This window comes from Halyomorpha halys, unplaced genomic scaffold, assembly GCF_000696795.3.
Source record: "Halyomorpha halys isolate HHAL.00 unplaced genomic scaffold, Hhal_1.1 Scaffold1724.1, whole genome shotgun sequence".
NCBI lineage: Eukaryota > Metazoa > Arthropoda > Insecta > Hemiptera > Pentatomidae > Halyomorpha > Halyomorpha halys.
The window spans coordinates 16,970-33,358 of NW_027108605.1; the positions used below are offsets into that span (position 1 = coordinate 16,970).

General features: G+C 27.5%; 1 protein-coding gene across 1 annotated transcript in view; it reads left to right on the top strand.

The window, feature by feature from the left end:
* The first annotated feature begins 1,097 nt into the window (after positions 1-1,097).
* The window catches only part of LOC106690460 (fatty acid synthase), a 29,953-nt gene continuing 14,661 nt past the window's right edge, over positions 1,098-16,389 (top strand). The window contains exon 1 of the mRNA XM_014435911.2: positions 1,098-1,205. The gene's annotated coding sequence lies outside the window, so the exon portion shown is untranslated. The remainder of the gene's footprint in view (positions 1,206-16,389) is intronic.

The following is a 16,389-nucleotide window of genomic DNA, read 5'->3' on the forward strand; positions in this document are numbered from 1 at the left end:
CCTTTGTCAAAATATATTTTAGTTTATTAACCTATTTTTATTTATTATTTTACTTATTCTAATATTATTCGTTTTAATACTTTCTTGGATTGATAAGGACTTGAAGAATTAAATTAAAATGAGTCAATATTCCAGTAAGCTTAAGAGCCAAAAACGTTGCTTTAAAGAAAAATATACATTTGAGGCACTCGGTCGTAAAAAATAAGTGTAAGAATGAAAACTTTCAGTGTTTAAATGTTTGTTAATTACTGATTGGAGAAGATGGTCGGGGGGTGCGGTCAGCAAAGGAACAACATAATTAACAAAAAAATATTTATTTATGCCTATTTTATTTTATATATTTATTTATGCTCGTTTGTTAATTACAATGTTTGATCTTAAACGAAAGGTCTCATACCTTAATTTAATGATAAAATTTTCCCTTTAAGAAGTAAAACATTTCTTACAAAAAAAGAATCCGGTGAAGCAACACAGTTAAATTTTTTTGTAAAGCCAAATTTACAATAAATTTTAATATTTTGTTTTAAGAGCCGGTGCCTCATTTTGTGGAATATTCGGCAACGATTTTAATCTATAGTTTTTACCTCTTTTAAATCACAATTTTAACTTTGAATGTAAAATTTGGGAGGCATAAAGTAGTATTTTGAGGGACTGAGCGTGCACTACTTAAAGAGGGTAGTGAGGAGGAGAATTTTAACAAATTAAAAATAAAAAATGGATTTATTCCCAGTTTTAATTAGCCTCCTCATTTATAACAATATAAATCAACTGTTAGAAGTTATATCGTATACATGAGACTTGAAGAATATCGATTATGTAGCGGCGGGACCGGGCTTTGGTTAAGTATATTTATTTTACAACGAATTCATTTAAATTATTCAATAATAATTCAATAAAATACCTACTGGCAGAGATAGAGGTCGAGAATCCTCACGCGTGGTTCACGCCTCCAGAGATACAGAAACACGAGGCGGGGCGGTGAAGCGATGAAATTCGAATCTGAGGCAGTTTCCCGCCCAGAAGGAGGTGGTGTGATGTGCGCAGAAGGGATGCGCGTGCACCGCCTCCTCCCCACCGCCGCCCCTGACGTCGCCCTCAGTTTATGTACCCCCGACGGTCGGAGAGATCGCCAGTGCCCGCATCGGAGGCGAGAGAGATTTAGTTCAATTATTATTACTGTTGATACAACACATCACACAAAACACGTGAGTAATAAGCAATAATATTTATCATTAAAATTAAGAAATCAAGTGTTAGAGAAAATACCGGTTGACAACCCCTAAGTGCCGAGGCTTCAGGCAATTGATTCGTTCTGTCAGTGATCTGTGCCGATTCGGTTGATTTCGCCTATTATAATTTATCGAGAGTGTTTCGTTTTCAAGTATTGCCATACGCCGTCTAGTTTAAACAAAAACAACCTCGCGTCCCCCATTATCAACAGTTTAGAAAATAATTTATAAATCGTTTTATTATTTAATTTTGTTAATTATACTCCATATGTAATGCAAAAGTATCTCTTCAGTAAATTGTAATTGAATCAAAAACCGGTAAGATTAGAATAACACTTATTTCGAATAATAGTAAACATTGACAACAAAACAAAACAATACTTGACTGATGAACCAGTTTCTTTATTTTAACGATCTAAAACATTGACTATAAAAGAAGGTTATATATTTTAGCATATGAATTCACATATGTTCAATTAATATAAACATATTAAGTATTTATCATTTCAAATTTTTGAATTACATCTTTGAATTCATATTGTAATTTATCAATGTTTTCAATTGTATGCTCAGTTAGAAATCATATTAACAAGTTAAATTTCGTAGCTATATTTACAAATCTTATATTACTTTATTTTTATAAATAAATAAAAAATCTTTAACTATTTTTCTCGTTTCGGTGAAAATCCAGTGTTGCAAAAATGGCAGGAACTCCAGACGAATTGGACTCAGTGAATTAGTCACACTTTTACTCATAGACCCCCTTCAAAGATATCGCTTGTTTCAACTCTGCTCATAAAAAATATCATGTTTCGTTATTAAATTGTTATCATATAATGTCAACAATTTTCGTTATTCGAAATATAAAAATCGCATCCCTCAAATTTCATCCTATATATTTATAAAGTAAATTCATCGAAGTGAACTAGTACTAACCACTGAAAAGCCTTTTCCATACCAATTACAGGTTCGTTCTAATAAATACAATTGATTAAACAGTATCTAAATATCAATAGATTTATTTTTCTACAGCTGGCTTTTTAGCCCGGATGAAGACAATGTGACAAAACGTTGGCGTTTAATACAAGATTACCATTTCTTTATATGTATTAATAGTGGTGATAATTATGGAAAAGGTTTTGTATACATTTTTTTTTTGAGACAATGTACTACTTCTATTGCATGTAAATGAGATCTGTGGAGAATCTACTATTGCATTGTCGTCTCCCATTATTAATGCTAGATCCTTATTTATTTATTTTCATTTAATTCAGTACTTTAATAAATTTTGAATCCATTACTCATTGAGTGATACAATCATAAGTGCCTCTTACCTTCGCTTCACTTACTAACCGGAAACTGCACAATATAAATAATACAGTGCCTCTTTATTAATGGAAAGGACAAGCAATGAAAATAATTATGTTAATATATCTTTTTTTTTTTTTGCTGTACAGATGATTTTAAATGAATTATTATTTAAATAAAATATACAATTATATATTGACGTATATTATCTATTTTAATTAAATAAATTCAAGTAGATAATCCATATTTTTTCAAAATTACAATTTCTAACTATTCGTAAATAATTGAGGAATATTCTTTCTTTATTTTCTTTTTTTAACTAAATTATGTCCAATTAATTTTCAACACTCTTTATTAGTACTTGAAGTATTACTTTCAAAAGTTAATATATCCACATATCATAAACAAAGATTTTTTTTGACAAATTAAAATTTTACATATACAAATTATTCAGTTTATTTCAAATGATGTTCCTTTTGCTGAAATCATATTCTCCTATTCTCCAACTTTAATAGTAAACCTGAAAAACTTCCAATTTAAATTTAAAAAAGTTGTTCTCGAAAATTTGATTTGTGACCACATTATATTTTGCACAAAGACCCTTAAATTAAAAAAGAAATATCAAATTAAATGAATTCAAAACTTCAATTTGTTTTCTCCAGATAGGTTTTATAAATTAGCGTTTTCAAGGAAGTTACCTGCGTGAGATGTCACAGTAATAATTTATTTTTATAACAATTTTCTAAAGGTGGATATATTTATTTTCGATAGAGTGCTACTCAATCATAAAACAATTGATTTTATATTTATATCATATTATCAAGTAATGTTTCTGTTTTACTTTCTTTTTAAAATTACTGATAATCTACATATTTATCCCGATTTTTTTAAACTATCATTGAAGAGATACATTCGGATCAATATGATCAGTATCAGTCAAAACAATATTGTTAATAAATAAAAGTGTTTTAAGTTCTCAAAATTTCCAATGATAGTTTTTGAATATACAATGTATGGTTTATCGATTTTCAAAAAATCACTAGGTAATGTAATTTTTATTTTAAAAAATATTTTTCCATTATTATTTGTTTCTATCATCTTGATTAATTTATATACACTTGAACAGTTTTATTAAAAATCCTAGCTGAAAATGAGTTTTATTCGGAAGTATTTATCTTTCTTGAGTATTCACCGTCGAGTTGGTCAGGGAACAAAACAATAGCACTTATAAAAAGTAAATATCCTGAGAATAATCCTTTGTATTCTTCTAATCCTACGTTAAATAGCTTATAAGAATTTTTATTATTTATTTTTTTTTTTAGCTTTATTTTTACAAAATACAGTATCCATTAGTTTATTATTGTAAAATAATTGCTGCATGGTGGGTTTACATCACATAATGCTAAAAAAAAAACCCTGGTTTCATGTAAGCGTGGGAAACATAAAAAGAGGAGAGTTTTGTTTTAATTGTCCGCTGATCCTTGTTCATATGAATAATGCACTTTGTTATCACTTTTGTTTGAAAATTGATGATTTATTATAGCTTTAACTGCATATATTTAATGTTTTATAGTCATTATAACACGAGGTATATTTTTTAATTTAGTTTTGTTTTTTTTTAGTTTTCTTTAAAAAATATAGCATTATTGATTTTTAGCTTTCGATTGATGATTGACATGAATTGGTTTTGATTTGATATATGATACCTAAATAAATTATTTTATTATTTATTTTTTAAACTATGAAATACTGTAAAATATTTAAACATTTTTATAAATTTAAATGAATCAATAATTTATAAAAATAAATAAATCGTTTAAATAATTTTTTTTCTTTTCGAAAACGAATTCTTGTTTTATATATGGTGAGAAAAAAAATTAATGTAAGCTTTTATTAATCGAAATTTAAAAAAAATATTCTTGGACTACCAGCACCTCTAAGATTTGAATGTCTTAATTTTTTTGTGTATTATGTATTGAAAAAACTAAACTTTAAACTTTTAATTTTAATATTTATAAAACCTGATTACATTTGATATCTTGTTTTGAAATATCAAGAGGAAAAATTAAAATTCTCGGAATCGAAGGAGAAATACAACGCTCCCATTGTTGGCTTTTATCTTTTTAGATGATGTTTACATTTTTTCGATGATAATTTTGGCTGTAAATTGTTTTTGCGGAAAAAAAGGCGAATCCTATAGGATTACAATTATTATCGGTTATAAAGTAGATTTTTAGTTATTTATGGAGATTAATTTTTAGAACGACACTAGCGGATCAAAATTCGTTAGCGAGTTCTATAAATGAGCTTAATTAAAGGTAAACGAACGTGTTAGCTAGCTCGTCTTTTCCTAATTGAGAATGGTGATAATAAATGAATTAAATTATATACTTAATTATTTTGATTATGGCTTATGTTTACAAATCTATTACTTATATAAAAATGTATATATATAGCTCGAGGACGATTTCTGCAACATTGTATGAAACCGGTTACATTTCAATGTGAAGGTTGACTACCAATATTGGTCATTGATGCTCTAAGTCAAGTTTAACTATAAAGGTTGCTACATTTTCCTAAGATACTTGTGTACTCTACATTTTTGTTACGATAATTTTAATTTTAACAACTTAAAGAACTATCATGAAGATTAGAAATGATACTATTCGCTTATTCCGGTAATTCTCAATCAGACCACTTCTGTTTATAGCGATTAATTAAAATGCAATACTCAGGCATTAATTCCGCGATAATCTGAATTGAGATCATGCGCGTATGTAAATTTTCACGAAGCGTTTGCCTGCGTAGTGATATAATTGGTATAGAAACAACACATTAGATAGTATTCATACTATATTCCACTTTCATAATTAATAATGATCAATTAATATAATAAATTATAATTTGTCGATTTTAAGAAAAGAATAGGCGGTAAAATCAGATTCTGAGTAATAAAGAAAAAAAGTATCAATTTGAATGCTTGAAAATTCCAGAAAAAATGTCTTTCTTGATAATTTTCTTTAATTCTGATACAAATTTGTTCAATTAGTTAGCCATCATTCTTGAGTTTTCACAATTTTGTATTTATTCCCTTTCTAGATAAAATTAACCCGGCAATACAAAACATTTGAGTAAGAAAATATAAATGTAGTATTATATATTCATTAATTATTGTATCAAACAAAAAAAAATTTTTTTTTTTTAAATAATTTTATGAATATGTTGTTCTGGTTCTTCTCAACACATGCAACTGAAAAAAAATTGATTTTTATCATTAATAAAATTGTCTAAATAGTATAAAAATATTTAACATCATCAGTCTATTTGTTTTGATATTCATGAAAGATCTTTTCAGGGTTGTGTATATTGTTTTCATTGAAATTCATTCCTGTTGAACAATATGTTTGTTCACTTTCGATAATCATTATGTAAATCTACCATATATATATAAACAGTTAGTATTAAAAAAAAAAAAGAATTAATGTTTTTTGAAATTGAAACGTGAGTGTCTTGGTGCTCTACCGTTTGAAACTGTTACCCGCAGCGTTTAGTAGCCACAAGGTCGTCTACCTCTGACTTACTCTTTCCACTCTTATGTCTCCTGTCAAAAGATTTTGATTGATAACAACTCAAAAATCAAAATACAATAAATAGAACCTAACATTTTTTTATTTAAGTGAATGTTTTTTATAATTTTCGTAGGTTGCAATGACTATGTTTTTTGTTTTGTTTTTTTACAGCGGGATCAAATTGTTTTAATTATTATAACACTACGGTATTTAAATTTTCTTAAATCAAAACAATTTCTTCAGAATGTAATAGCTGGAAAATTAAAAAAAAAAATCAACATTTAAAAAGATGATTTAATTATTTTTAATTGAGTCATTTAGTCATCAAAACTATTTATGCCTGATTTTCACTAAAATGGTCTTAGGAAAGTTAAGTTCATATACTGCTTCACTTAAAAGAAATAGATCAAAATATCTTTCACTTAATCTGCTTGAGCTTCGGCAATTTTTTTGCATTGAAACAGAAAATTTAAAATTTTATTTGGTTCAAGAATTTAATTGAAGACCTTAAATTTATCCAAAAATAAATATTTTGTATTTTTCTCGTCCAGCTATGAAATTTAGAAAAATGTTTATGACTTGTTTTAATTCCGAACAACTCAGTCCTTTTAATTTTTTTCAGGAGGTTATTTTTGTCTTGTATAGGTATTAGTTTCATTGTTATGCCTTCCTTGGTTTTATGAACTGTAATAAACTACTACCTCATCAGCTCAATAAGAGGTTTCCCATTGAATTAATAGTTTGTCCGCATTAACGGTAGCAACATAAATAAAAGAAAAATAATTTTTTAAATTAAAGAAAAAGTACTATTATTGATAAGATATGCAAAAAAATAACCTTCGTTTTTTTCTTCTAGCCAAATTAATATATATATATTTAATTTTCTCACTAATTTTCATTCCGGAGTTTTAGTTCTGATTCTCACGTTCAGCATATTTATTTTTTCTCTATTTATAATTCTATATCTATTCTTACTGTATATTGGTGAAAGAAAATATAGGGAGTATATGTCGTTATAAAGCTCTGTATATGAACGGTATTATTTGCGAGGCCGGGGTCTATCTCTGAAATGATCATGGTTTCCATCCGGTCCTAGACTCACATCCCAACGTGGAATCATTTCGAATAATATCAAGCATTTCACTGTTATATTATTTCTCAGTCCAGTTATCAATTTGTTTAATTTACTCTAGATACACTACTGATAACGTCGTAAGCTAAAATTGTGCCAAATTTTAACGCTCGAATAAATAATATTTTTTATTACCAAATATAAACTCTATTTTATTAATGTATTGTATATAGTTGTGTTGTTGAATTGAAGTTTTATTATTAAGACGGAGAATAGACTTGAGAACTGTGGCTATAGATAGCAAGATCAATAGGACAAGAACTACGCCTCTCGCAACTCAACGTTTAATCCACTTCATTCTTGAGTACTGTCAGGTTCAATTAGATTAGTGTACAATTGAATAAATGCAAATGGGAATTTTATTAATGCAGTTTGATTTAGCTGTTTTTTTAAGCTTAAGTATCAGTCGTACCCATCCGTCTCTACTTTTTCTAGTTATGTGGAATCAGGTCATAGCATTTGTTAATACAGGATGTATTTTTTATAGCTCCAGGACGAACCATTATTATTTTTATATCTACTGTATTAATCAATACAATAACAATAAAACCATAAATAGTACAAGTAATGTCGTTTTCCTGACTGTTTTTTCGTTAAAAAAAACCAAAAACAATAAAGCATTTCAGATTTACATTTATTAACACATGAATATTTAAAACAGGAACTTTATTTTATCTGAATACAACTGATGTAGGATATGTGTCGCCTGATTAACTATGGCTTATAGAGGATTTACACTCTTATCTAATCAATGCAATTTTAGAGAGATATTGAAGTGCCTATGGAAACTATCAATCGAACCGTTTAATATTTTTATAAAAATTAGATTTATTTAAAAATGTTTTTAAATAAATCTAATTTTTGTTTTGTTGTGGAATGTGGCAACATGTGGATCACTACCCATGTCTCACTTGATTACTAAAACGAGAGGTAAAAAAAATGCTTATCCGTTCTATTGTCTGCTTTTGACTAGTAAATGACTGCCCAGCGTTGTAAAAGCCCTGAAAAAATTGGCAATTTCACGGTTTTGCACCAACAGTCACTCAATGGTGGTAGAGTGGTGTATTTATTTATATTAAAAGCTTCGGTTTTATGATTTATTTAACATTAATCGAAATTCTTATTTCATTTTTATCATTATTTACATCAAGAGTATCCAAGGATTTTTTTTTCTTAGGTGTAAATAAATTGTAGTTGGTACTGACCTTCAAACTGGAGCAGTATTCGATTAAAATTCTCCATCTAAAGTTTTTTTAATTACAAATTAACTTATCTACCTACATATCATAAAAATAACATTACTGTACATTATTTATTTAATCTGTTGTTACAAGTATTAAGATATATTATTATTAAAAAATATTCATTGACACAGAATAAAGCTGTAAAAATAATAGGATTATATAATTAAAGTTTATACTTAAAAATATAATTTAGGAGTATTTTAACAAAAGCCATTATATCCGCTTTTTGAAAATTATGGTAGCACCTTCACGTATATAGGTAAGTTAAAATGTTAATTTATAATATTTGTTTAGATTATTTTGTTTAGTTAAAATTTTAAATTATGTCCATACTACTCTTAAAAGCACATTAAATAAATAAACATAGATGTTTATTTCACACATATATGGATTACTCTTCGAGATATTTTAAATTATTGATCAGATAAATTAATTGAAACCCATTTATAAAAACCTGTTCGGGATTTTTTTAAGTGTTTTACATTACCACTCGAGGATTGAACATTTCCCGTGACAAATTGAACAAACAATGTCACTCCCATGTCACAAGTGGTTAATATACTCATCACGTGATGTAAATAGAGAATATTTTGCGTTCTATCGTACGATACTGACAGCAGGTGATTTTTCCGCACACCATCTGTTTACAGTTTTAATCAGTTTACTCTCATGAATATCTCCGCGAAATAGCAAAATATTCAAATCGAAGTCAGATAAGGAAATGCACAATGGGATTTTCTAGAATGTTCTATTCTTAACGCTCTTCGAATAAAAAAAAAATTCTTCAGTTGCTAATTTATTTATTCATTTGTAAATTTAAGTAGTATTTTAGGAAAGGATACAATAAAAAAATAATTAATTTTATGTTTTAGTCAACATATAATAATTTTCTTATTTCACAACTTATGAGTATATAAACATTTAATGAAATTACACTTTCGTTTCATGTTTCATTTTATTTGAAAATAATACTTCATTATTATTAATAATATTTTCTTTCTTTTTTTTCAATCGTGACTCATTTTGAATGTATGTCCTTTTTAAAATAAAATCTGGGTCGCGATTTCCCACTGATGACTCCGTTATCTGATATTTATTACATTTTATTTTATTCAAGTGTATACTTAATAAATAAAACTCTCGAGACCTATGCCCTTAATCGATTTGTAGCTGTTTGTTTGAATATTAATTCTCATGAATACTTATTGTATTAATTGTTGATAACAATTGGTGTCCCGTCTTTAATTTATGTGCATATCCTATGAAATTGTTTTTGGCCACCGTATTAGTTTCTATAGCCATAATTCCAATCATTTATATTGACTCAATTATTAGGTGTTCGTTTTGAGATGATGTTTTGCAATAACATTATAACAATTATAATAAATTAAAATGGATAACATTTTTCTGGAATAGAAAAGTGTAAATGCATATGCTGCACAATTATACCAATATTTATTTTATTCAAACGTATCCTTGATATTTTGCGTTCTACTATTATTGTTATTACTCTACTTTACGGTTGGTTGTTGAAAAGTTCGGTTAAAAAAATTATTGTTTGTATTCTAGTATTTTTCCTTTCAGAAAGAGGTTGCTTAAAATACTTTTTTTTTTGTTAAGAAGCAAATGTCTGTGTTAATTAAAAGTTTCAAGTAAAAATATTTACTATAATATCTATTGTCTCCCTGGTGTTTGAAATGAATTTTATGAAATGACGCTAATTCTTCTAACGTAACCATAAACATTGCCCCTCTTTTTGATAGAAAATATAAAACAAAGATATCTAAACAGCTTTACCCAGGAGCTTTTTCTTTCATTTATACTCTAAGGCAGCTAAGTTATAAATTAAATGTTTTTCTGATTCCTGCAAAAGTGGGTCAGAAATTGAAAACATGAAGAGAAAAAAATCAGAATTTAGTGTAAAATAACTCACTTCGACAGTATATAATATTGTCACTATTTAAATCCGATCATTTTAACATTTCATGATTTCACAAATTAACTTGGGTGATATTTTGTGATTGTAATCTGTTGTTTAAATTTATTCATAAACTATTTTTAGACTTTTTATTAAAAATTTTGATTTATTAATATTGACATTCTTTTTAGTTCAGATGTGTCTTAGATTTTATGTTGTGACTGTTTTATTTTAAACGGTTATATCCGACATATTATAAGTTTTCATTTTTATTCATTGTTAATGGTGATTAGGATTGTGTTGAAAGGTAACAGTTTATACGAAATGGCAGACAGTAAGACCGTTCAAGAAAGGACTGGCCGTTCACCTCGTCGGGTCCCGCTTGCGATGCGCCATGACCCTGAACTTGCTCTCCTTTTTTGCAACATGGCATCACTTTACCTATCTCATCTGTTAATTCAGTAATTTATCAACTTTTTACGTAAATTTTATGCCTATTAAGCCTGCTCAGTTAGTATCCTGTCGCACTAGTAAGTGAGTAGCGAAATTCCTGACGCCAGATATCGGTCACAAGAAGTGGAAGTGGGAGGTGGAGTGGCGTGATCTCCAGTGACCAATGAGAGTACCTCATCGTGTACCGTTCCATATCTCATTACATTAAGAATTTTAATTAATTTATTATTAATTACAAGGTTTTTTCTTTAATGAACTTTATTCAATTTAATTTATTATTTATTAAATTAACTATTGCAAATAAAATTGTATTACAACCTTCGAATATGATGAAAGAGTAGATTAAATTTCATGCGGGTGGTACGACATGAACAGATAAAATGTCGTACGATTTAAAAAAAAATCTGCAAATTGGCAAATATTAAATCAGGACATAAAGTGATTAAGGATATAAAGCAAAACCAGATATGGGTCAAACTTTTCCATTAAACTACTTTTTTAAATAATATTTCGAATGCAAAATACTTTGATTATTAAAAAAAAATGATATTTCAATTTAAAACTAATGCCAAGTTCAAGCATTTTCAATCACAAAATACTTCAAGAGTTTTATATTTATAATAATTTTCTCTCTGTATCTGAAATACCCGTAAGTATTATATCTAAATACAAATTGTGAAATGCTAAACAATATTTTGTAGCTTAAAAATATAAAATATATTCATAATATTTTATATATATTGATAAAAATATAAATATATATTTTGAAATACTATATTCGAGTACTGTCAACTCCAACTAGAACTTTTTTTTAGTTAACATTAAAAAATAATAAATATAACGAAACTATTTACTAAAAATAGTGCTTTCTAAAAGTAATAAAACTAGAACATACGAAACTTTTATTTAAAATATTGACATAAATTAACCTGTCATAATGGAAATACATACACAACGGTATCATTCATTGTACCAATCTTTTGATGGCAGCATATACATTTATTATGGAAATTTTTTTTGTTTATCACTCACGAAAAAGATATAAATATTTATGTTTTTATCCAAAACAAAACTTTGATCAGTTGTGGTTTTGAAACAGACCAATATAAACTTGTTTTTCCCATTCGTTATGGACTATCACTTTTTTATAAGTATTTTTTTCATTTATGAAGACAAGAAATAGATTTTAAATTTCTTACCTTGAATATTGCCTTAACTCTACGACCTAGGATTTCATTTAAATGTCATTATTAGCATTGTCTTTATATTTCCTTGGTCATGATATGAATAAAAAATAAAATAAAAGATACAGAAAGAGTATTATTTATAGTTATAGAGAGAAGTTTAGTACCGAAATGAATTTTATTTCGTTTTTCTTAGCTATTCTTTAATAATATAATAAAATATAATTTTGTTATAAAGTAACTACTGAGATTTCCTTTTAGTATTCCTATTGAATCATCCGATCTTTCTTGGTAAGAGATGTCTCCGTCATTATGCAACATAGGTAGTCCTTGAAAATTAGTATCATATAAATATTGTTTTATCGTATTTCTGAAACAAAAATGTAATGTTTTTTGTAAGCGTATAAAAAATATTATTCTTAATTTAATTGCCCCATCATACTTTATTTAGGTGTTATAAAAATAATTAATGATTATAAAAATATTTTCAAACAAAATATTGGAAAAGTGAGTGGAAATCCTGGTCGAAGTTGATTCCCAGTTTTCTCTACTTTCAGCTGGTTTCATTTCTAGAAAGTCCTCAGCAGTTTTTTATTTTTGTAATGTTTCTTATTTTGTGATAAGCACAATTCAATAATATCCCTGTATGTAATCTCAATAATATTAAATTGATTTTTATATCAGTCTTAACTTAATTATAATTAACTTATATAAATTTCTATTCAAGCAAAATCTTATTCCACCATTAAACTGTTATATTCAAGATTATTTGTTTGTCCATTACTGATAAAACCAATAAATAATTGCGAATTACTATGTACATTATTATACAACTCTGTCTACAATGGATTTTTTATTTAATTCAGTATCCATCATAATTTAATATTGTATTTACTTTTTTAAGTAATGTATTATTATTTTTTCATTATTTCATTTAAGGACAGCTTGCAATTTTTTTCATTAAGGTTTGTTAATTAACTGTAATGGTTCATTGAAAATAAAAAATGAACATTTTAAAAATAAAAAGTTAAATCAATCACATCACCATCAGGTGTAATATGATTAATTTCATGGGATGATTGGTTAATATTCCCGCATTCATTAGTTAATTGCGTTTTAATTAGCAGTCGCTTAGTGAAACTGTTTACTACCCATTTTTTTTCAAGTTGTGCAATCATTTTGATAATTTTATGATGACCACTGACAATCTCAACTCATTATATTTTGAACTAAACGGCCTGTATTTTCCAATAATATAAGCATGATATTAAATCAGTGTAATATTTATTTTTATTTTATTTTTTGAGGAATAGGTTTTTTCTCATTAATTATAATTCATTTTTAAATTTTTCAGACGGTTAAAAAAAAGTAATATGAACTTTTAAAACTTAAACGATATTGCATTATGTTTTAGTAACCTTCCTAGGTTCTCAGTCCTTTGTTTGGAAGTGTCTAAATTCGATTCCGAAAAAAAAAAAATATATTGAATAACTTATTTAAAAAACAAAAATAAATAAAGTGGACCGTAGATAGTTCTGGGAGTAACAGGCCACTTTCGAACTGTTCACAGAACTCGAAGAATGACCACCGGGCTTCCATCCTATGTTTCGCAATCGCAGTCCGCTCCTCCGAGGATAGTTCGGGAATTCCTGGTTCTTCAGGAGAGGTACCCCGTGAGGACTGGAAGCCGTGGTGTAAGAAGGCCAGGCGCGAGGTACATGCATCCCGTACAAGATACAATGAGGGCGCAAAATTAACCATGAAAATTTCCCCCTTTTTTTTTATATTGATGCAGTTTTAACTCTTTAGTTCATTTCCAAATTGAGGTTTAGCTTTTCTTTGAGAATAACAGGGTTTATAGTATTAAAACAATAAACAATTTTACTGAAACTCTAAAATACTCTTCAGACCCCCTGGTACTGGAGGACGCAGATTTTTCAAAGTCACTAAGTAACAGGGTGCAAAAGAAAAAAAAAAAAGGATTCGAGTTAAGGATCTTTCTTGAAACGGGTAAAGAGATATGCGAAACTTGCTTTGGAACTGCGAATAACTAAAGACGATTAGATGGGAGTGGGTTGATCGTTGACTTCCTTTCTGATCCACAGTTATTCTAATCCTTGGCTATTATACCATAACCTATTTTCTCTTTTAAAAACCAAAATAATTAAAATTAAAAAATGGTGGGTTTGCTGAATGATCGTGTTGTTCTAGACTGTTCTAAAGTTCACTCAGCACTTAAATGAGCACAACATTACTGGCCACTAACTAGAGTATAATGTTGAAAATCACCCCGTACTTAGTTTAAACTATTTAATTATTTTTCACAGAACAACAAAATGTTTATTGATGATGATCAAGTGTAGAAAAAAAAGTAAATAGCTCATTACAAATCCAATGCGAATACCTACGATCCAAATTTTATATAAACCTTAAAATAGACTACAAAATAAATTCTTACATAGTCTCGGTAATATATAATAATTATTAATTAAAACGTCATTATACACTCATTTTACAAAAATATTTTTATAGCCAATGTTTACTATCAAGAAAAAGAAAGTTACGTGCTTTCTTTGATTTATATTATAACCACAATTATTACGATAAGGCAGTATTTTTATTACCTGAAATTAGAATAAAATAAAAATAAATTAGTGTTATAACCCGACATTTTTTTTTTTTAATTTTCAATATATGTATTCTGAAAATTCTTACATGCTTTTTGCATCTGATATTTATTTTATTTTCTCACACGGATTAATTTCTACTGTTTCGAACAAAAATTCTATTTACTTGGAAATAATTCTTATGAAAATAGCTGCAATTGAAGCCTTGAAACGTGAAGGCAAGTTCACTGCTTCAGGGATTTTTATTTCTATAGTATTATTTATTTGTCGATTTGTATTGTAGTCTACACGTTTTTTTTTCGAATCAACTCGATTTATTTTCTCCTTGAAGTTTCCAAATAAAAGTAAAAATGATAAACAAAACAAAAATATGAATGAAATATCCTTAGTAATTAAAATAGTACAAAATTCAATTAGCTTTTAGATAATAATCTTCTGAGCGTTGTACTTAAGTTTTCTTTGTTCCCATCCGATTATTTTTACTAATATAATGAACTCTACTCAATTGCCTTATCTGATGGGAAATAACAATTCCGCATCATGTTGTTCTGGCACGTTCCAATATTGTCTTATGATTAATTGGTCGTTTGTGGAATTTTCATTTACCTATTATCTTTCATTTTTACTTTCACTTTCCTATATGTGTAATATATAGTAAACAATATTTAATATATAGTAAGGTAATATATAGTTTTCAACAGAAATACATGTTTTGAGGTCACCTTAGTACGGAAACTTAGTTTCGCAAAATGGTCTGTATGTCTGTGTGAACAGCCTAGGCCCCCTAAAAAAAAATTCCTTCGAAAATAAAATTATATATTTAAGATAGGTATTTATATACGTGTGATGTGACAGAAACTTTTTCGATAAAACCGAGTGCCGCTTTATAGAACCGATTTTTTAAAATTTTCACAAAATGTATTCCAATTATTTGATTAATCTCACGATGTCGATGTAGGATTACATGGTCTCTAATATCAGCTATGTTATATGCTCATTAAAATAGTCAGATGAGTCTTTAATAGCAACGAGGAAAAACTTTATTAAAATATAAATATAAAGTTATGCTGCCCAACTTCATTGGACTGCTAGTCACACAGCATACTTATTTTAATCTAATCAGACGATACTTTTAATCTAACAATAAATAAGCCTATAAAAGTATACAATAATAATTACAAACATTAGTAGTGTACAACATAAGAACATGACTTTTTGTTTCATCTCTTTGGTTCTTTTATTTTTTTCTGCCTTTTTTTTACCTTTTTCTTTTTCTCTTTTTCATTTTTATTTTTTTATTATCATAAAATATTCCTCTGAAGTACCTTTTATTTTGTTTCTTTGAAAAAAAAAAATTAACAGTTCTCATTGTTAGAAATAATAAACATTATATAAATAAAAATGTTAATGTTAATAAATAAAAAGTATTATTATTCACAAAAATATAGGTAATTTCTACACGAGCCCACCAATCTACACAAAATTTGGGGACACATATCTACACAAAATTTGGGGACACATGTAGGGTGATAAATGAAAACAGTGTGATACGCGTACCGCATTCTTCCTCAACTAAGTGACAGTTGAAGTTTGGTGTGTGTGAAAAAAAAATCTCACTTAATTTACAGTTAAATAAGTGATTTTTAAAAAATATCTTTCTGTTTACCTATTATGAAATCCACGTTTTAATATCTTGCCAAGATATAATACTGGAAATCATTTGTG